Raw genomic sequence first — 20,285 nt, 5'->3', positions numbered from 1 at the left:
CTTTAACTTAATAAATTATTTCTCCATTCTTTTATTTTTAGTCTATTTTTGTCTTTGATTTTAAATTGTGTCTCTTGTAGGTAGCAAATAAATAGATGTTATTTTCTAATCCCATCTGCTACTCTCTGTCTCTTGGTTGGTACGTTTGCTCAATTGACATTTGCTTTCATTATTCATGTTATGGGTTTGCTATGTCATCTGCTGTGTGTGTATGTATGTTTGTGTGCATTTACTGGTCTCATTGTTCCTCCTCTACCTCTGGGTTTTTTCTTTTTAATGTTGCTAGTATAGTATTGGTTTCTGGGTGGTGATGTCCTGTATGAGCCTCTCAGGTTTATCTGCCATTGTTGATTGTCTGTCCATAGCGTTTCTGTTAATATATTTTAAAAAATCATTGTATTTGGAGCATGTACAATTCTTGGGGGGTTTTTTGGTTTTGATTCCTTTATTTCTTCTTCTTTTTATTTTAATCATTTAATTAGTGGCTCATACAACTTATTACCATCCATACATGCATCTACTGTGTAAAGTAAATTTGTACATTCATTGCCCTCATCATTTTCAAAGCATCTGCTCTCCACCTAAGCCCCTGGAACCAGCTCATTTTTCCTCCTCTCTCCCCACTACCCCCTCCCTCATGAACCCTTGATAATTTATAAATTATTATTTTATCATATCTTGCCCTGTCCAACATCTCTCTTCCCCCACTTTTCTATTGTCCATCCCCCAGGAAGGAGGTCACATGTAGATCCTTTTTTGTAGTTCTGATCTTGGTTTTTTAAATTTCGCTAAGTTTTCTTATCTTGAGAAACCTTTATTTATCCCTCGTATTTGAGAGATACTTTTGCTGAAGATAGGGTTTTTTTAGTTGGCAGTTTTTTGTCCTTTTCCCTGCATTTTATATATGTTGCCCCATTGTCTGCTTGTCTGCATGCTTTCTGCTAAGATTTCAGAACTCATTCTTAGTTGCTTTCTTTGTAGATCATATTTCCTTACTTCTAGCCTCTCTCGGGAGTCTCTCTTCTTCCTTGAAATTGCACTTTTACTTGCCATATCACTATGTTTTTTCTTTAGGAATCTATCCTATTTGAGGTTCTCTTAGGTTCATGTATAGCCATTTCCTTCTCCTTTATGGTGTTGGGGAAAAGCTACCTTGATTTTTTCTTGTACTAATTTTTCTGTAGATATTTTTTGTTTCATTTTGCTCTGGGATCCCAATAAGATATAGGTTGTTCCTGTTGATAGTGTCACATAACTATTAAGCTTTCTTTGCATTCTTTCCTTTATTATCGTGTCTTCCATGAGGCGTAGCCAGAAGAATTGTCATCCAGCTAACTCATCCACTTTTCTTAGACTGTTATTTCATTGTTTCATTTCTGGAGTTCCATTTACTGTACGTTTCTAGCTTTTCACTACTCTCTGTTTTTCTCACAAGCATGTCCCCATCTATAAAGGCACCTATATATCTTCTTAAAATTGCATTCCTGGTCATTCTAGAGCCTCTTTTTGGAGTACTTCACTGTATTTGTGTGATTTTTGGTTGTCTCTCTTGGTTTCATATTTTTTGTTATGTACACTGTGAGTGATATGAATTTCCAGAACACCAAGGCCCAGCAAGGATGTAAATATATGTTCAGAAGAAGCAGTAGAGGCAGAGTTAAAAGAGGCAAGAGAGAAGGAAGGAGCGTAATAAAGTTATCAGGGGAACAGCAGACGATGGCGAATGAGAGAGAGTGTCATTGGGCACACACAGTGGAAAAAAGGGGAAAACCAGCTCGGATGGAGAGGCACTGTTGTGTGGTAGTGCCTGAGTGTGTGCACATGTTTGCAGCACAGTAGCGCGATTGGGCATGGGTAGAGGACTGGGAAGAAGAAGGCGGAAGTAGAAAAGTAAAGACAAAGCTTTGCTTGGGAAGTATACTCAGGACAGATAGGATTTCTGCATCAAGACCATGTAGTGTGACATTTCCCCAGGGCCAGTGGAGGCTGTAGGAGAAGAAGGTGGGGCTGACTGGTATCGTGAACAAACAAGGATGTGTTCTGTGATTGATGTCTTTGGGTAGCCACATCGTGTACGTGTAGGGGTGGTGACATGTATAGAAGTGGCTCAGGTCACTGGTCAGTATTGTAGGGGAGACATGGCAACTGTGTCTGCTTCTGGTAGGGGAGCACACAAGGCTGCTGGGAGGAACTAGTTAGAGTGGTCTAGACCCCTGGATGCATCTATTCTCATAAGCTATGGCCTTTTAAAACCTTGACCTACTTAAGTTGTTTTTAAGTTGTTTTTGTGCCTTCTTTCCTTCTTGGAATTTTTGTGTCACAGTGGAAGAAGTCTTCTGTTCTTTTTACCTGGCGATCATGTTTCTTGGATTGTAAATTTTGTACTCTTTTAAAATGTATGGTTATTTCTATTAACATCTCTTGCTAATTATCCTTTAGACATGAGAAATTTAGATGATATAGTAGAAATATTCTAATAGCTGAAAGAAACATAAATTTCTTTTAAAAAGGGGCAAGAAAGTGACATTCAACATTACAAAAATTTATTGAAAAATAAATTATACAGGAGCCAGCTTTTAAATCTAACTTATATCCATACAATAATGTAGATGGCTATGTTTAAGACCTAATATTGACATTCTTGAATCTATAATTTTTTTAAAAATTTTGATTGATTAAAAAATAGAAATGCTATATAACTTCTGAGGAAAAAAAATTTTTGTCCTAAATTAGTGTTCAAATACTTCCAACAAATCAAAAGTAATGAAGTTAACTGAGACCATATTAAAGCAGAACAACACTTGCTAAATCATAAATTCCTCCAGTGAACAAGTTAAAACATTCATAATCATGAATGAAGTTCAAAGTAGAATCATCACTGTTTCTGTTAGGTCTTAGGCATAAGTGGATAATGAAAATTTATGACATAACATGAATCTAAATGAAGCTGTATGTTTTCAGATGTTATTAGTACTTTATAGTTAATGTATATTAAATCTTGTGAACTTGACTATGGTTTCATCCAAATTTCTTGTCATATATGAATGAGTGTCTCAACTGCAACATCAATTTGTTGTAATATTTCAATGGTTGCAACAGTACATCGAAATCTTTTGTTCAGTTTTTTACTTCATTTCTTCCTTTCCTTTTAGCAGTTCTATGTTTAGAAACATATTTCAGAAAATTTTTCTTTTAGTTCTTTCAGGTTATAATTATATTTTAATGTTTACATGTATGCTTTTTACATGAATGATTTTAAATTTTTATTTATTTTATGACTTAGGTGGAAGTATTACCTTACTCATCAAACTCCATCCTCATATTCTAGTCAACCGCCAACCCCAGATTTGCTTGTATTTTCCCAGTCCACCTTCTAGTCTTTTGCTTCATCTTCCCACTGTTTCTTTCAGGTCATGCCTAGCTGTCTAGTCTTTGGTTATTAGTATTCAGTGTATGAACATTCTTCTTGATATTATCTCTGGAATAAAGAGAAGTGATTCCAAGATCATATTTAGGCTCTTTTGCATTTGTTTTAATTTTCTTCTGCTTCAACTTCATTTTAATGAGAGCAATTGATTACCTGCTCCACAGCTGGTTTTGACCTTGTTTTGAACAATGTATTGAGCTTCACACTGGGTCTTTCCACAATTATAATCAATTTGATTCCTGTGTATTTCACTAGGCCAGGTCTGCATGTACAGTCACTGTTTATGTGGTGGCAAAAAGGGCACTTCGCAATGCATAAATCTTGATTTGGTGAAATTTTACCATGCATAATTTCTGTAAACTCTAGAATAATTTTATAATATCTGGCAACTTTTCTATAGCAAAAGTAACATTTTCCAACTACTAATTCTTCTTTGTTTCCAACGCTTACATTTTAACCACCAGTAATCATCAATGAATCTGATTTGGTTAATTTCAAACTGCAGGACCTAATAAAAATATTCATTTTTTTCATCTTAATCGTTACATAAATACGTTTAATAGTCTGCTATTTTACAAAGATAGCAACATCTGACCTCCTCCCATTTCAGTAAGAAGAAGAAAACTCTAAATCCACAGCAGCCTAGGGCTGATTGTAACAGCAAACAGAAGTGAGACATGCCTCCATCTTTGATCATTTTAATCCTTTTATGACACCAAGCATGTCCCAGGCTCTCTACTGATTTCAATAATTTTTTGCACTGGCCACACAGAATTTACATCATTATAGGTGGTTTGATACTATTGATTAATGAAATGGTAAAGATTAATTACCTTGGTTAGCAGCACTTTTACTCAGTCCTGATGGCAGACATGTTTCTCTCTGATCCTCAGCCTCTCATCTACACAGTCAGTTGGTCTCTGTTTTTTTTTTTCCTATGGGCTGAGTGATGTGAGTGATGTCCATCTGTCTCGTGGTCTTGGCATGCTCCTCTGCTCTGTCTCATAGTCTTGGTATATCAGCCTGGGCTGCATCTGATGTCACGTCAGGCAGGAATTGCACAACTACGTTACTGGTGACTCTTCTTTCTTTATGGCTGGATAGTCAAAGGACTCCCTACGTTCTGTTTTTGTTCTTCTTTTGAGATTTCTCACCTGAAGACTGAGTAGAATATCAAAATGTACCACTTCTCTCTACCAGTGTTCCACACAATCCTCTCCATAGTTCCATCAAATCATTTTGTGGAAGTTACAAACATATAAATAGCAGAGTTATACCAAGTAATTTATCTTAAAAGTGACAGCATTGCACTTCAGGAGAGCCCTTTAAACATTCTTGTCAATGATAAGAGTAACAGAATCCCTAGCACAGTAGATCATCTCATTTTTTTAATTCCAAATGGCCAATATAAGTCTAGTTCAGTTCACTAATGTCTAGGACAGCAAGCTTTATGTACTCAAATTTCATTTTTGTACTCCCAATTTTCCTAGAATAATACATCATTCATTCATGTTCTCACTTTTAATGAATGGTTTCAGTCAATTCTTCTCATTTTAAGACATGTTACATCAGTAAATGAAAGTTCCGAAACCTTGTTGCATCCATATCATTCAGGTTAATGCTACTTTAAGAAGGCAGCACCTCCCCCATCCTATTGTGAGCGCTTCCAAAACTAGTAGACACATCCTCTCGCACTGTGTCAGATAATGTTCACCTGCTGCTCAGTAGTTAATCTTTCATAATCAGACAGCTTTGTTCTTCTTCATAATGTGTTACTCTGAAAACTTCTCTGAAATTTGTACACCGTAGTTGAACCTCTGATAATTGAAATATCAGTGGAATAGTTTCCTACATCATAGCAAAGCATAAGCTATTATTACCAGACAAATTGACAGATTTGAGTAAGATATTAGATATGTGTATTTCACTTCCAAACACCATTTTAATAATTTTCCTCTTTCTTTTATTAATATTTACTTGATTTTTGTATAATACTCAAATTTGTGCTTTTCTGTTATGTTATTCTGCTCTTGTCAGTTCTGAAATTGCAGGGCTATTTATTAAATGCACACATTCTCCTTTTGAAAAAAATACCCAAACATTCATATTCCTTAATTATGAAACATTTTATTATGAATGGAAAATGAATTTGATAGGCTAAGTATTTTCCTAGTTTTCTGATTGTAAAAAAGTCTTTATAGTATTAAAGCAGTGATTGGACATCTTTCACAATTTAGGATGTAAGACCAATATTGTTAAATCTTTCATTATGCCCAGAAGCAATTCATCAAAGGAATCAACTCTTGTAATGATGATGACTTCAATCAACAATTTTGCAATCAAATAATGCCTTTCATGAAAGTATTCTAAGAACTTGCCAGGCATTATTTCATAATCACCAGTCCTCCTAATTTACATTTATTTCAGGTCCCTGGCATAATAAAGAGAAAGTCACAATCCCTACTGCTAGATATGATCACTTTTGAGTAGAGTACACTACAGAAATAACGTGCCAGAAAAATAAGTACACTACCAGCTCACTACTTTGCAGAACAGCGAGATAACTTCATAGAAAGACGGCTAGTGCTGATTCACAAGCTCTTGAGGGCAGGGCTGTGACCACTCAATCACCAGGATTTCTCCCCTCATCTCAGCACACAGGATTATTTCTCTCTAAGTTTACAAGGCATGTTTGCTTTATGTTTCCGTGTTTTTCTGTGGCAAAGTTTATCTAATGTGTAGCTTTACTGCCTTCTCTCTATCACATAAAAGCAGATCACAATGACAATGCTGTAGCCTTAATTATTTGGGGATTACTACGATTTGTGCCTCATTTATCAAGTACTCGATAGAACTTATAAACATGGTTCTTATAGCAGTAGAAAATCAGTATTCTGTCCGTCCATATGTTATACTGTGCTGATATTCATGTTGCTCTCGTGTGAGAGACTATGTCATCAGTATTTCAAGTGTTAGCATGGTCAAGGTCATCCAAAAGGTTTCAGTTTTCAGTGAAGCTTCAAACTAAAAACAGACTGCAGAGAAGAAATGGCTCTCCGCTTCTGAGAGATTGGCGACTAAGAGCCCATCTGAAAAGCAGCAGAAAGCTGTCAGATATCGGTGCCAGAACATGAGCCCTTCAAGTCTGAAGGCTCTTACAATATGACTAAGGAAGGACCTTGTGTAGTTACATAATGCCATCTCAACTTGAAGATAGACAAAAGTGTATGGGTTGAGTCTAAGCCTATCAACCAGGTCCCATCCTGATGACCTCACATGGAGGTGTGACAGTGACAGATCCCTTTCTGGAGGCCAGTCTCGCTCTCCCTGTGCCTTCACCTTCCTGATGGCTGACCCTGGTTGCTGCCAGAGCTCTGAGATGCTACCACCCCCATTGGACCCGCATGACTTTGCAAGTGTCTCTGATCTTCCTGCATTCTGCATATGGCTGCATGAGTCCAACGTGGGGGTTATGAACTAGTATTGAACTGAAAGACCTGAGTTGGACTGGACTGGGATGTTTTTCCTGGTACATAATTATTTCTTGATATAAACCTCTTTCTTACACATGTATGAGTATTACTGGATTTATTTCTGTAGTCAACCGGGTCTAACATAAGCAGCCTTCTCAATGCAGAGTTCACATGGATGGGGTAAAGCCTTTGGGACCTTCATTAGTTGATGAGGCATGACTCAAAATAAGGAGGTTCAGAGTGTAATTCCCTTTAACACATCACTATCTGCTGGAGTTGAATTTCCAATCTAGTCCCTCAGTCTCCCATTGCATCATATATCCATCACAATAGCCATCTGCAGACTACTGAGGGTAGATTCATGTTACATCTGCATCTGCCAGCCTGTGCCCCTTGTTATTCATTCAGAGAAGCCTGACGAACTAGCCTGGACTTATCTAGCCTACAACTTTGTAAGTCATTTCGTGATATAAATCTCTACATACAAACACATGTAAGTGTCACTGGTTTTGCTTCTCTAGAGAACCCAAACTAACACACACGTTACCAAGAGTGGTTCTACAGAAACCAAATTGTAAAGATGTGTTGTCTAAATTGGGTCTCAATTCTAAGTAGCCTAAAGATACTGAAAACTCTGTCTCTAAGAATGGAGAACTCTGTCACTACCAGTTAATCTGTGGCTGAATTGGGAAGGTAATATCCCATATATCACCACCAATAGAGAGCGTGTTTATGATTGGGCCAAAGCAGGACCTGAAGGTACCAGTAAACTGCAAAAAGAAGTGAGTCAAATGCCTATGTTCTCCGCTCCTGTCACAGCACTACCTTTCTCCCAGCCTGCACCTAGGGCCTCCTGGAGAGTTCCTTATGACCAGTTGACTGAGAAGCAACAACCAAAACCCCTCCTGCCTGCTTTACTGATGATTCTGCACACTGTGCATGTGCACTACAAAGTGGCCCATGGTGGCATTACAGTCTCTTTTGAGACGTCCCTGAAATAAACTGGTGAAGGGAACGCCTTGCAATAAGCAGGACTTTGAGTGGCACCCCTCGTAGTATAGCTTGCTTAGAAGGAGAAATGACCAATGTTTGACTGTTTACTAATTCATGGGCTGTGGTCAATGGCTTGACTGGATGATCAGGGACTTGGAACATGTATGATTGGAAAATATGTGACAAGGAGGTTTGGGGATGAAATATATGGATAGACTTCTCTGAATGGGCACAAATAGTGAAGATATTTGCGTCTCATGTGAATGGTCATCAAAGGGTTATACGTTCTGGGGTGGGGGGAGGGGGGAGCCAACCTTTTACCCCAGTCACTCCTATTAGTCATTCCTATCATTGACCAATGGGACCATGAAGAAAAGGGACTTGGTGGCTTGGGTGGAGGTTATGCATGAGCTCAGCAACATGGACTTCCACTCACCTAATCTGACTTGGCTACTGCCAATGCTGAGTGCCCAATCTGCAAGCAGTTGAGATTAACACGGAGTCCAAGATATAAGATGCTTCCTTGGGTGGATTAAACAGCAACTGGTGACAGGTTGATGACATAGGACCACTTCCCTCATGGAAAGGACAGAGATTTTTTTTTATTATTACTGGATTCGATACTTAGTCTGAATATGAGTGTGCTTTCTCTGCATGCAATGCTTCTGCCCAAGTTACCATCCATGGATTTATAGGATGCCTCACTACCGACATTGTATCCCACACAGCAGCATCTCAGATCAAGGGACTCACTTAACAGCAAAAGAAGTGCGGCAGTGGGCCGATGCTCATTGAAAATAGTGGTCGTATGATGATTCTCATCATCATGAAACAGCTGGTTTGATAGAGTGATGGAATTGAATCCCAAAGATGCAATTATGGTGCCAGTTTGCTGGCAACACCTTGTAAGTTTGGGGCAATGTTCTCCAGGAGGCTGTTTATGCTCTAAACCAATGGCCAATATGTGGTGCTACTTCTCACAAGCCAGGATTCATTAGTTAAGGAAACAAGGGATGGCACCACTCATTATTATTCCTCATACCCCACTCACAATATGTTTGCTTCCTGTCTCTACAGCCATCTGTTCTTTGTGTCTGGAGGTCTTAGATACAAAGGGGCGGGGGATAACTTTACCTAGAGACATAGCACTGATTCCATTGAACTAGAAGTTAAGAATGCCTCCTGGTCATTTTGGATTCCTCATGCCTCTGGATCAACAGGCAAAAAAGAATATTACTATATTGAGTTCAGTGATTGATCCTGATTACCAAGAGTGAACTGGTGTATGATTGCCTAACCAAAGTAAGAAAGAATATGCCCAGAATCCCGCAGAGTCCTTAGGTCGTCTCTCACTACGACTACGTACTACGGTTGCAGTCAGTGGTGAAGTGTGGCACATGACAGCGAATAGCTTAGACTCTTCAGGAATGAAAGTTTGGGTCCCCCCCTCCCTGGCTCCGTACCCTTGCAGGAAAAGAGCCGTGAGCAGTCACCGTACTTGCTGAGAGTAAAGGAAATATGGAATGACTAGTGGACGAAGGCCATTCTAAGTTTCAGCTACAGCCACGCGGCCAACTCCAGAGTGAGCATTATAATGGTTACAAATATGTCCTATTCGTATGTATGCACCAAAGAGGGATTTTTGTTCACTTATAAAATATTAGATGAAAGCGAGTTGGTGTGTTTTCAGTTGTGAGTTGTATTGTGTTAGGGGAAGTGTACTTGTATTATTGTCTCTCTGATAGTTTGTGGTTGCTTTGTTTAGTGAATATGTATGGTTAAGAGTTATATGGGGCCTCGGACAGCAGAGAAGGGGGGAAGGGAGACTCCGGATAGGGCAAGATATGACAAAATAACGAGGTATAAATTACCAAGGGCATATGAGGGAGGGGGGAAAGGGGAGGGAGGGGGGGGGGAAAGAGGACCTGATGCAAGGGGCTTAAGTGGAGAGCAAATGCCTTGAGAATGATTTGGGCAGGGAATGTATGGATGTGCTTTATACAATTGATGTATGTATATGTATGGATTGTGGTAAGAGTTGTTTGAGTCCCTAATAAAATGTAAAAGAAGAAAAGAGAAAAAAATGATCAGGGCAAAGACTGTACAGATGTGCTTTATACAATTGATGTATGTATATGTATGAACTTTGAAAAGAATTGTATCAGCCCCAATAAATTGTTAAAATAAAAAAACAAAACAAAACAAAAAAAAGAGTTATATGGGGGTTGGAGGCACAGGGAATCCAGGGTGGATGATACCTTCAGGACCAAGGGTGTGAGGGGCGATGCTGGGAGAGTGGAGGGTGAGTGGGTTGGAAAGTGGGAACTGGTTACAAGGATCAACATGTGACCTCCTCCCTGGGAGATGGACAGCAGAGAAGCAGGGGAAGGGAGACTCCGGATAGGGCAAGATATGACAAAATAACTATGTATAAATTATCAAGGGCACATGAGGGAGGGGGGAGCGGGGAGGGAGGGGAAAAAGAGGACCTGATGCAAAGGGCTTAAGTGGAGAGCAAATGCTTTGAGAATGATTGGGGCAGGGAATGTGTGGATGTGCTTTATACAATTGATGTATGTATATGTATGGATTGTGATAAGAGTTGTATGAGCCCCTAATAAAATGTTTAAAAAACAGAGTTATGTACAAGCATCAACTGACAAGAGATAGTCTGTGAGGGTAAGGGATTTTGTCAACTAGACTACTCTGGGTAAGGGCGGGGGCAGAGCCCAATCTATCTCTCAGGCTGATGACACCTCCTTCGCCATGGTCTTTTGAATGAGAGAGACCGGAGAGAATGGAATGTTCTTTGGCCCTTCGCCATCTGCTGGAGCTGGATCTTATGCTGGCTCCTCTATCTCCTGTTGCATCACCTGCCTATCCCAAGAGCCCTTTGTGGATTACCAACAGTGGGTTTGTGCAGAAGACTTCTGATTCACATTACCTGAGCATCTGCAAGCCTGTGCCACCCGCCTTCCTGTTTACCAGATTCCATACGTCAGGGAAAGACTGATGGGCCAGACTATACTTATCTACTTCTACACGTGTGTATGTCATTTCTTGATATAAATCTCCTTCTACATGCAACCATGTACAAGCGTCGCTTGTTTTGCTGCGCTAGAGAACACAGTCTAACACACACAGCACTTCGTCAGTCATTTTTGAGAGGGCTCATATTCTGCCACTATTTCTGACAATGTTCTTCTATTTATTTGGTTTTCCATAAATGACTTTTTTTTTACTGTTATCCATAAAGTTTTCAGTAGCTAATTTCCTGGAAGTGTACAGCTTCTTCTTTCTTCCTAATGTGTTCCTAGCTTGGAAACTCTGCTGAAATCTGCTCACATTGGATGGCACTGCTGGTGCTTGGAATGCTAGTGCCATAGCTTTCTGCACCATAGCAACACACAAGCCCATGGCATGACAAACGGAAGACAGCCTCATAGCCATGATGCTATGCCCTGCAGGATGTGATGTGCTTTCCATTATTGTTTCAGTAGAGAGCTGTGGAATGCTTCACTCTGCCTGCTTTTCTGAATCCAATATTTATTACATCTATCCTTGGCTTTTGAGCTAATGGCCCACCAAATTGCCTGCCAACCTTGGGGGCTCTTACCTGCTGAGACTGGGAGTGCAATAAATGTCATGGAAGGCCATATATTACCCTGCTGGCTTCTCTAATACCAAGAAGCAGGGGTCAAACATGCCTCTATGGTCCATCCTTCTTTACTTTTTCTGATGTTAGCCATTTCTCCCACATCACTCTAATTCTCTACTGGGTTTGATGATCATTACAATAGTCACACAGAACTAACAGACAATACTCACAGTTATGGGGGGTTACTAGGGAAAGTTAGTTGGTTACCAAGCATCAGGATTCGTAAATGCAAGGTTAGAGTCATTGTCTCACAGCAACGCCTCTCTTCACTCAGTTGCCAAGTCCCTCTCCAGCCCTCCATCTCTCCGTCCTGTGTTCCCTTGGCTTCTGTCTCTGTGGCACACCAAACTACCCTGCTTGTTGTGTTGTCTCACAAAGCACAGGTAAGTCTGCTAGAGCACGCCTATGCAACATGTTGAAGAGCAGGGATAACACTTTGAATACAAAGGTTTGCTCATTTAAGCCATGGTATGTTCAATTGCCTCATATGCATGTGAAAGTTGAGCAATGACTAAGGAATATCAAAATTAATTTGAATTATTAATTCATAATAAAATTATTTGAATATAGTGTTGAAGTAGACTATGGAAAATAATGTGGACTGCCAGAAGAACAAGCAAATGTGTCTTGGAAGAAGGAAAACTTCAAGGATGCTCATTTCATCTATTTCAGATATGTTGGCAGAAGAGACAACTCTCGGAAAAGACATCCTGCTTGGGAAAGTAGAAAGTCGGTGACAAAGAAGATTGTAAAGGAGATATATTGACACTGTGGCTGCAACAATGGTCTTTTTATTTTGTATTGAGCAATATTTCATGAATTTGTGTGTCATCCTTTCACAGGGGCCATGTTAATCTTATCTGTATCATTGCAATTTTAGTCTATGTGCCGCTGAAGCGAACAGATCAAGGGTCTTAAACACAGCAATGCTGATAAGGATCGCCCAAACCAGACGGTGCTTTATTCTGCTGTTACGTAAGGTCAGTATGAGTCAGAACCGACTTGATGTTAGAAAACATTTTCTTTTTTTTAATTTAAATTCAATGAATTTAATTATGTAATCAAAATTCAACTAACATTTCCTTTAATAATTCAAATGAAATGAGGTTATCGATGATCAAAACCTTACTATTTAATTTGAAATGAAAGCTGTTACTTTGAGGCCTAAGGTGTGTCTGACTCCTGCCCTGGCACTGCCAATGACCTCATGTCCAATATGTGTGTCTGCTGACCAGAAAACCATTGTTTAGAGCGCTCTAACAGCAACCATCACCATTTTAAATACATTGTTTAAATTATTTGCTTAAGTATGGTATTTGTAAAAAGTGTCAAACGTATCCTTCTATTTCCGTGTGTATATTCCTCTCAGTTAGCCCTGCTCTTCCTCTATTTATCCAGATTTATTTTTTGTGGACTCAATTTTTCTATGTATTTCATGCATCAAGTGTGCTTAGCTAATGCGATGAAGTGATATTACTTGGTATGTCTTTTCTGCCCTTCATCTTGGTAAGTCCCACTCAGAAAGGGTAGGAACATGCAAATAAGGGGTGGAGGACTTCATGTTGGGGATTGGTCACTTTTGTCATTATCCTGGATATAACATTAGACCATCACAGATGTAAGAATAGAGGACTATCACGACCATGAAGAAAGAAGAGTCACCAGCTGAGCACACATGAGATTCATGCCTGAAATGGCAGAGGCACCAGAGGCTCCAGCGCCAAGACTATGGAACGGAGCAGAAGAGCAGCACGGGAATTTGAAATGGAGCCTCTGAGAGAGAGTGTATGAGCAAAACCAAGTACCTTCAGACAGCAGGCTGACTGCAGAGTAGTAGCCTTTCATGCTAATTCTCAGCACCTGTCACACAGCTTTGTAACATTACCTGAAAGGCACAGATTGGAGGTCACATAGCTGAGAAGTTGAAGAGCAGAGAGAGATGTGATGGCTGGCATGGCTGTGACGAAGCATTTCTCTGAACAAAGAAATATTGGCCTGATGCTTGCTGATGCTGGCCTGTGGCGCTCTAACTCCCCTCATTAACTCACATAATGCGAATACAGGCTATGGATTCTTGGTAGCCTTTGCCATGGTTTATTGAATGGGACAGAGAAATAATGTCGTGAGAGAGATGGTTGATGCAAAAAAGGGGGGAAGGCTTCCAGCTGGAGGCATATGTAATCTCTGCCTGATAGAGATGGTTATCAGGTAGATATGGAGCTGGAATCTCCGCTACCGACAGAAACTAGACCTGTCAGGCATGACCCCAACACTATTTCCTCAAATGCTATCATTTTTTTACATTTATTTTGTAGTTCTTACAAATATTTTAAATATGAACATTTAACTTATATATTTTATATTTTTCTGCCATATGCACACTTGAGATAAAAAAACTCAACTTTTATTAGTATCTTTCTTTAGCCAATACATTTTTATATACGTTGATTTTGTTTTGCTTATAAACTTTTCTGGGACTTGAAATCATTAGAAATACATTTTAAAAATTCAGAGTAAAGAATTGTTTTCTTTGCTTATATTTTAATTATTGACTTCTAATTTAATTATGTTGTAAATAACCAAATTATTTGGGATAAATATTTTTCAACATTAATTTTTTACTGGTTTATGCATGCCACTGAATGTCAAGTATTTCTTTTTGTAGGGTGCAACTTTCTATACATTTTCAACAAATCAAGTTGCTTATTTCATTATCCAAATGCTTACTGTTCTGGTTTTGTTTTCTTTTTTATCTTCTTGATTCATTAATTAAAAGGGGTCTATTAAAATGTACCACTTAGATGGTTTATTTGTACATTTATTTTTCTCTTGTAATTTTCTTCATATGAGTCCATTTTTTAAGGAAATACAAATTAACATTGCTACATTTCCTTGGAGACTGGCTCTTTAATGATTACATGTTATCTTGAATATTATATCTTATTGATAACTCATTTTACAACATTAGTAAAGTTACATCAACTTCTTTTTGTTAGAACGTCCCTGGTACATATGCTTGCATCTTTTCCTCTCAAATGTTATTTTCCTTACTTTGGTGAGGTTGCTTGTTAATATCATACTCTTGATCTTATAAAGCCCAATTTATAATCTGTTGGTTTTAAGTTTATCATTCATTTATATGTGAGTCTAGCTCTTTACTCTTTATTTTTATTTTCGCAGTTTTAAAAATTTTAGTTGACGTCCTTGCTTTTTAAGACAGTGATTGAAGTTTGTGTGTGTACTTGCACCTTTTCGTGTAATGTGTATTTGCATTTCTCTGTTCCTTTGCCAGGTGCATGTCATATTTCTCTCCCTTTAAATGTTATCATTTGGGAGCTATCATTGTTAAAGTACAATGTGTGTGTGTTTGTTAGTATACACTCAAACATAGGTAAAGAATTCCCATTTCTCTCACTCTCCCACAAACGCATTGCCATATCATTGTTTCTGAATCACAGAGACCCTGGGATTTCTCAGGAGTTTTAAGTTATACACTAACAGACAACCGCATGTTTCTCCAGCAGAAAGCAGGTGAGTTCGAAGAGTTAACCTTGTGGAAAGCGGCCCAACCCTCTCAGGCCAAAAGAAAGCCTTACGTACACAGGGGCCTGCGGTATGCGTGCACTTTTTCCTCAGAGGGTTCTTATTTGTTTTCATAAACAAAAAGTTAGACATTATCATCATTATTGCAAATTAAAGGCAAGGTTGCTTGATTGATTCTGGTTAGATGTGCCTATTTTATTTGTTTAGGTATGCTGATTTATTCTCATCGCTAGCATGTTTTTTTTTCTGAGAATTCCCATCACCTCGGTCTATTTTTGGTAAATTCTCTGCATTTTTTCCAACTTAAAATTGCTAATTCACCCATATTTTGAAAGTTTTTAAAATTTTCTTCCTGGATTTAGAATTCTGGATTACTTTCCAAGAATTTCAAATACATAGAATGATAAATGCTCCTTTTCAATTTTTAAAACAACCTCTTTATAATTTATTAATACACAAGCTAATAATTTGACTGTTGTTCTGTTTATAAGTTTTTGTTTTATTCGTGTTTTTAAAAGATCTTCTAAGAGATTGCCTTCTCCAGCTTCGTTTTGATGAATTTGGATGTGGATTTCTTATATTCATTGTATTTGATATACATGTGCGCCTGAAGATTTAAACCTTCCATCAGTACTCTCAATTTGGTTTATACCTCTTAAATAACATTCTGTCTTCTATCACATATTGCCTTCAAAAATCTGGGATAATTCTTTTAATTCACTGTATCATTAAATCACATTAAGTGTATAAATATTTACACATTAAGTGTAAAATATACATTCACGTATTTTTGTATCTCTGCAATTCATTTTAGAAATTTCTCTTTTGAGCTATTTAAACTACATATACTATCCTATTTAATCAAATTTTCATATATTTTCAAGTTGTATGTTTTGCTTTTAAATCTTCCTATGGATAGGGTCATTTCCATAATTCTGCTGTTTTGTTTTATAAAGTTATACATATATAAATATGTATATATTTAATTTAATACCTGAAGTATTGAGTAGTACATCTGTCATTCACTGAGCTAATTTTCATTAGTGACATTTTTCTTTATCATGTGCTCAGTGATCTTGTATGTTTAGCGAATGTGTGGTTAATCAGAAACAAAAAATTCTACAGACTTTAATTAAGGAGACTTTCCTTTACAGGAGATTTACTGTGATTTCTCAATGCTAGAAAGTCTAATAACGATGTCTGATATGGAGCTCCATTCTTTGTCCACTCACATCCTTAGAGAAATCTTCCACTTCATCTATGCTCATTGCTAGCGACTCTGGAAATATACTTTTTATTTGCCCCATGGAGACTTCTCTCTCTTGTTATTGTTTGGTGCCTTTGAGCCAGTCCCATCTTGCAACAACCCTTCGTACTACAGAACTAAAGACCACCAAGTCCTATGCAAGTTTCACAACTGTTCTTACGTTTGAGACCGTTGTTTCAGAACTGGGTCAATCCATCCTGTTGAGGGTCTTCCTCCCTTTTGGTGCCGCTCCACTTTATTAACATGATGTCCTTCTCCAGGACGGGTCTCGCTTGATAACATGTCCCAAGTAATGTACACAACGTCTCTCCACCCTTGCCTCTAAGCAGCATTCTAACTGTATTTCCTCTAACACAGATGTGTTTGTTGGATAATCCTAAGCAAAATTTTACTTCCATGTGTGATAGTTTATTGTGCCAGCCTGGTCAATAAGCACAAGTGGGATTAATTGAAGGGCGGAGAGATGAATGGCTTGGTGAGCCTCGCCTTTCTTGTCTCTTGCTCTTTAATCATCAGACCAGCATGCGGCTGCCTTGCTTGTTCTGTGCCTCAATTTAAAAGGTACACTACCTGTGGATGATTAGCCTGTGGACTGTGTAGCTGTAAGTTGAAGTCCCTTTGAGCCCACACGATTGGAATGTACATCTCTGGAGCTTGGGACTGACAGTTGGTGACCTGCCTTGCTGTTTGCTGGCTGGGAATATATAGTCCAGCTCTTTCTACAGAGGAGGAACTGGCAGCCCTTAAGACTTAAAGGACTGCTAGTGTCTCACAACTCTCTCAGGAGAGTGAGTTACACTGAGCCATTTGTACTGCTTTATAATTTAACTGTTCATTTCTTGTATTATATATCTATCTATCTGTATATAATTTAACATTTCATTTCTTGTGTTATATATCTATCTTTATAAATATATATATAAAATTACTAACAATCTGGTTTTGTCTCTCTAGAGAACCCTGTCTAACACACATGGAATATTAATGATATTTTTATGTTATTTGCGTATGCTGATGGGTCACCTGTCTTGAAATGGGTACAAATACAGATTGCTTTCAGTCAACTGACCAAATAATTATCTTCTAAATCCCCTGGCATTTGCGTGGAAGTTGTATTAGCTTGTTGAAGCATTGCAGTAGGTACTCCTGGAGCCCTGCTTTTGGCTAATGCTTTCAGTGTAGTGTTTAGTGTAGGTTGGACTTATTCCTTCAGTGCCATTGGTTCTTGGTCATATGCTACCTCGATATGGTTGAGTCTCAAAAAAGAGCAGGAGTCCCAAATACAATGAACCTGATGGTCTGCATCTGCAGTTGAAAGAGCTCTCATGTTTTTTACCCCAAATATTAGATTGTCTACCTACCAAATACTCTTTTGACTAATTTTCTTTAAGTTCATGTTTCTAGCACTACATTAGATAATTTCATAATTTGTGTATATGTTGTTGGGTGCCTCTGAATCATAAAAAAATCTATGTACAAGAGAAAAAAAGACTGCCCTAATATGTCCCATCATCACAACTGTTGTTATGTTGGAGTCCATTGTTGCAGGCACTGTGTCAATCCATCCTGTCAAGGCGCTTACTCTTTTTTCAATGTCTCTCTACTGTACCAAGAAGTACGTCATTTTCCAGGGACCTGCCTTTCTTTCTTTCTTTCTTTCTTTTTAAAAATAGTTTTGTTGATATAAAATTCACATATCATGCATTTCCATAGTTAAGTCACTTTTAAAAAATCCTTTATTGGGGGATCATGCAACTCTTATGAAAATCCATACATACGTCAATTGTGAAAAGCACATTTGCACATTCGTTACCCTCATCATTCTCCAAACATTTGCCTTCCACTTGGGCTCTTGGAATCATCTCCTCATTTTTCTTTTTTTCCCCTCTCTCCTCGCTCTCCTTTCCCTCATGAACCCTTGATAATTTATAAATTATTATTTTGTCGCATCTTGCACTGTCCAACGTCTTCCTTCACCCACTTTTCTGTTTTCCGTCCCCCAGGGAGGTTATATGTAGATCCTTGTAATCGGTTCCCCATTTCTAAACCCCCTTCCCTCCTCCCTCCAAGTAGCACCACTCTCACCACTGGTTCTGAGGGGATCATCTTTCCTGGATTCCCTGTATTTTCAGTTCCTATATGTACCAGTGTACATCCTCTGATCTTGCCAGATTTGTAAGGTAGAATTGGGATCATGCTAGTGAGGGAGAGAGGGGGCCCATTTAAGAACTAGAGAAAAGTTGTGTGTTTCATCATTGCTACACTGCACCCTTTCTTAAGTACATGTCCAAAGTACTTGAGACAACGTTTGGCCATTCTTACCTCTAAGGAGCATTCTGGCTTCTCCCACTACAGATTTGTTTGTTCCTTTGGCAGTCAATGCTATTTACAATATTCTTTCCCTACTCCATCACTCTCAATGCATCAATTCTTCTTCAGTCTTCTTATTCATTCTCCAACTTTCACATGTATATTAGATGATTGGAAACATCATGACTTGAATCAGGCACAATTTAGTGTGCAAAGTGACACCTTATCCTTCAACAATTAAAAGAAATATTGTGTAGCAGATTTTCCCAATACAATCTGTATTTTGATCTCTTGACTGCTGCTTCCGTCGCCATTGAGTGCAGATCAAACCAAGAGAAGTTCTTAACAACTTCAATATTTTCTGTTTATCATCATATTATTTATTGGTCCAGTTGTTAGAATTTTTGTTTTCTTTACATTGAGTTGTAATCAATAAGGAGGACTACAGTCCTTGATCTCCATCAGCAAGTGCTTCAAGTCCTCCTCACTTTTAGCAAAGTAGTTTGTGTTTCTTGCTAATCATATATGGTAAATAAACCTTCCTCCAATCCGAAACCCCATTCTTCTTTATATTGTCTAGCTTCCCTAATTATTCATTATAAAGATTAAGTATGGTGAGAGGAGACAACCTTGACACACACTTTTTCTGATTTTAAGCATACAGTATTAGCTTGTGATGTTCACGCTATTACCTTTTAATCCATGTACAGGTTCTGCATGGACACAGTGAAGATTTCTCTATTTCCCTTTCTTCATAATGCTATCCATGGTTTATGACCCAGAGTCAAGTGCCTTGGCATAGTCAATAAGTTGCCAAAGGCAAACATCTTTCTGGCATTTTCTTCTTTAACCCAATATCCCTCTCATGTCCGCAAATGATACCTGTTGGTCCACGACTGTTTTGAATCAGGCCAGAACCTCAGGCCGCTCTCTGTCAATGTCCTTCTACAACCTTTGTTAATGATTCTTCAGCAAAAATTTACTTGCATGTGATAACTAATAATAATAATGTTCTGTAATTTCTTCTTTCTGTTGGATGACTTTTTGGGAGGTGGTGGGGCAGGGTACAAATAACAGTCTTTTTCAGTCAATAGACCAGAACATCTTTGAAATTCATGGCATAGAGGTGGGAGTGTCAGAGCTCCATCAGTTTGTGGAAGCATTTCGATCGATATTTGGTCAAATCCTGTAGCCTTGCTCTGGGCCAATGCCTTGAAAGCAGCTTAGCTTTCTTCCTTTGGTACCATTGGGTTTGGGTCATGTGCTGTCTCTTGAATAGTTTGAATGTCAAGTACTTCTTTTCGGTACAGTGAATGTGTTCCATCTCTTTTTGACTTTCTGGCATCATCCAATCTTTTGCCCAGAAAATCTGCCAAGACTGGAAACTGAGATTAGAAATTTTTGTTCGGATCTTCCTGTTTAAGATAATGATTGTGTTCTTCCTTTATGGTTTTCAATCTCAAGGTCTTTCCACATTTCATTAAAATACTTTGTCTTCACGAGTGGAAATTTGCAATCCAGCTCTTTTAGCTTTTTTCCTCTATTTGCCTTCGCCGCAGTAAGTTTCAGAGTCTCTTCTGCCAATCACTTTGACGTTGTTTCCGTTCCTTTATT

The 20,285-nt window shown here is 38.4% G+C and overlaps 1 non-coding gene across 1 annotated transcript; it reads right to left on the bottom strand.

Moving 5' to 3' along the window:
- Positions 1–12,348: 12,348 nt before the first annotated feature.
- LOC142444015 (U6 spliceosomal RNA) lies at positions 12,349–12,453 on the bottom strand. Its single transcript, XR_012783709.1, has one exon. It is a non-coding gene; the product is annotated as a U6 spliceosomal RNA (small nuclear RNA).
- Positions 12,454–20,285: the final 7,832 nt, after the last annotated feature.

This window comes from Tenrec ecaudatus, chromosome 3 (genome assembly GCF_050624435.1).
Source record: "Tenrec ecaudatus isolate mTenEca1 chromosome 3, mTenEca1.hap1, whole genome shotgun sequence".
In the NCBI taxonomy this organism is placed as follows: domain Eukaryota; kingdom Metazoa; phylum Chordata; class Mammalia; order Afrosoricida; family Tenrecidae; genus Tenrec; species Tenrec ecaudatus.
The sequence above is the reverse complement of the archived record's forward strand: the minus strand, read 5'-3'. Positions and strand labels throughout refer to the sequence as shown.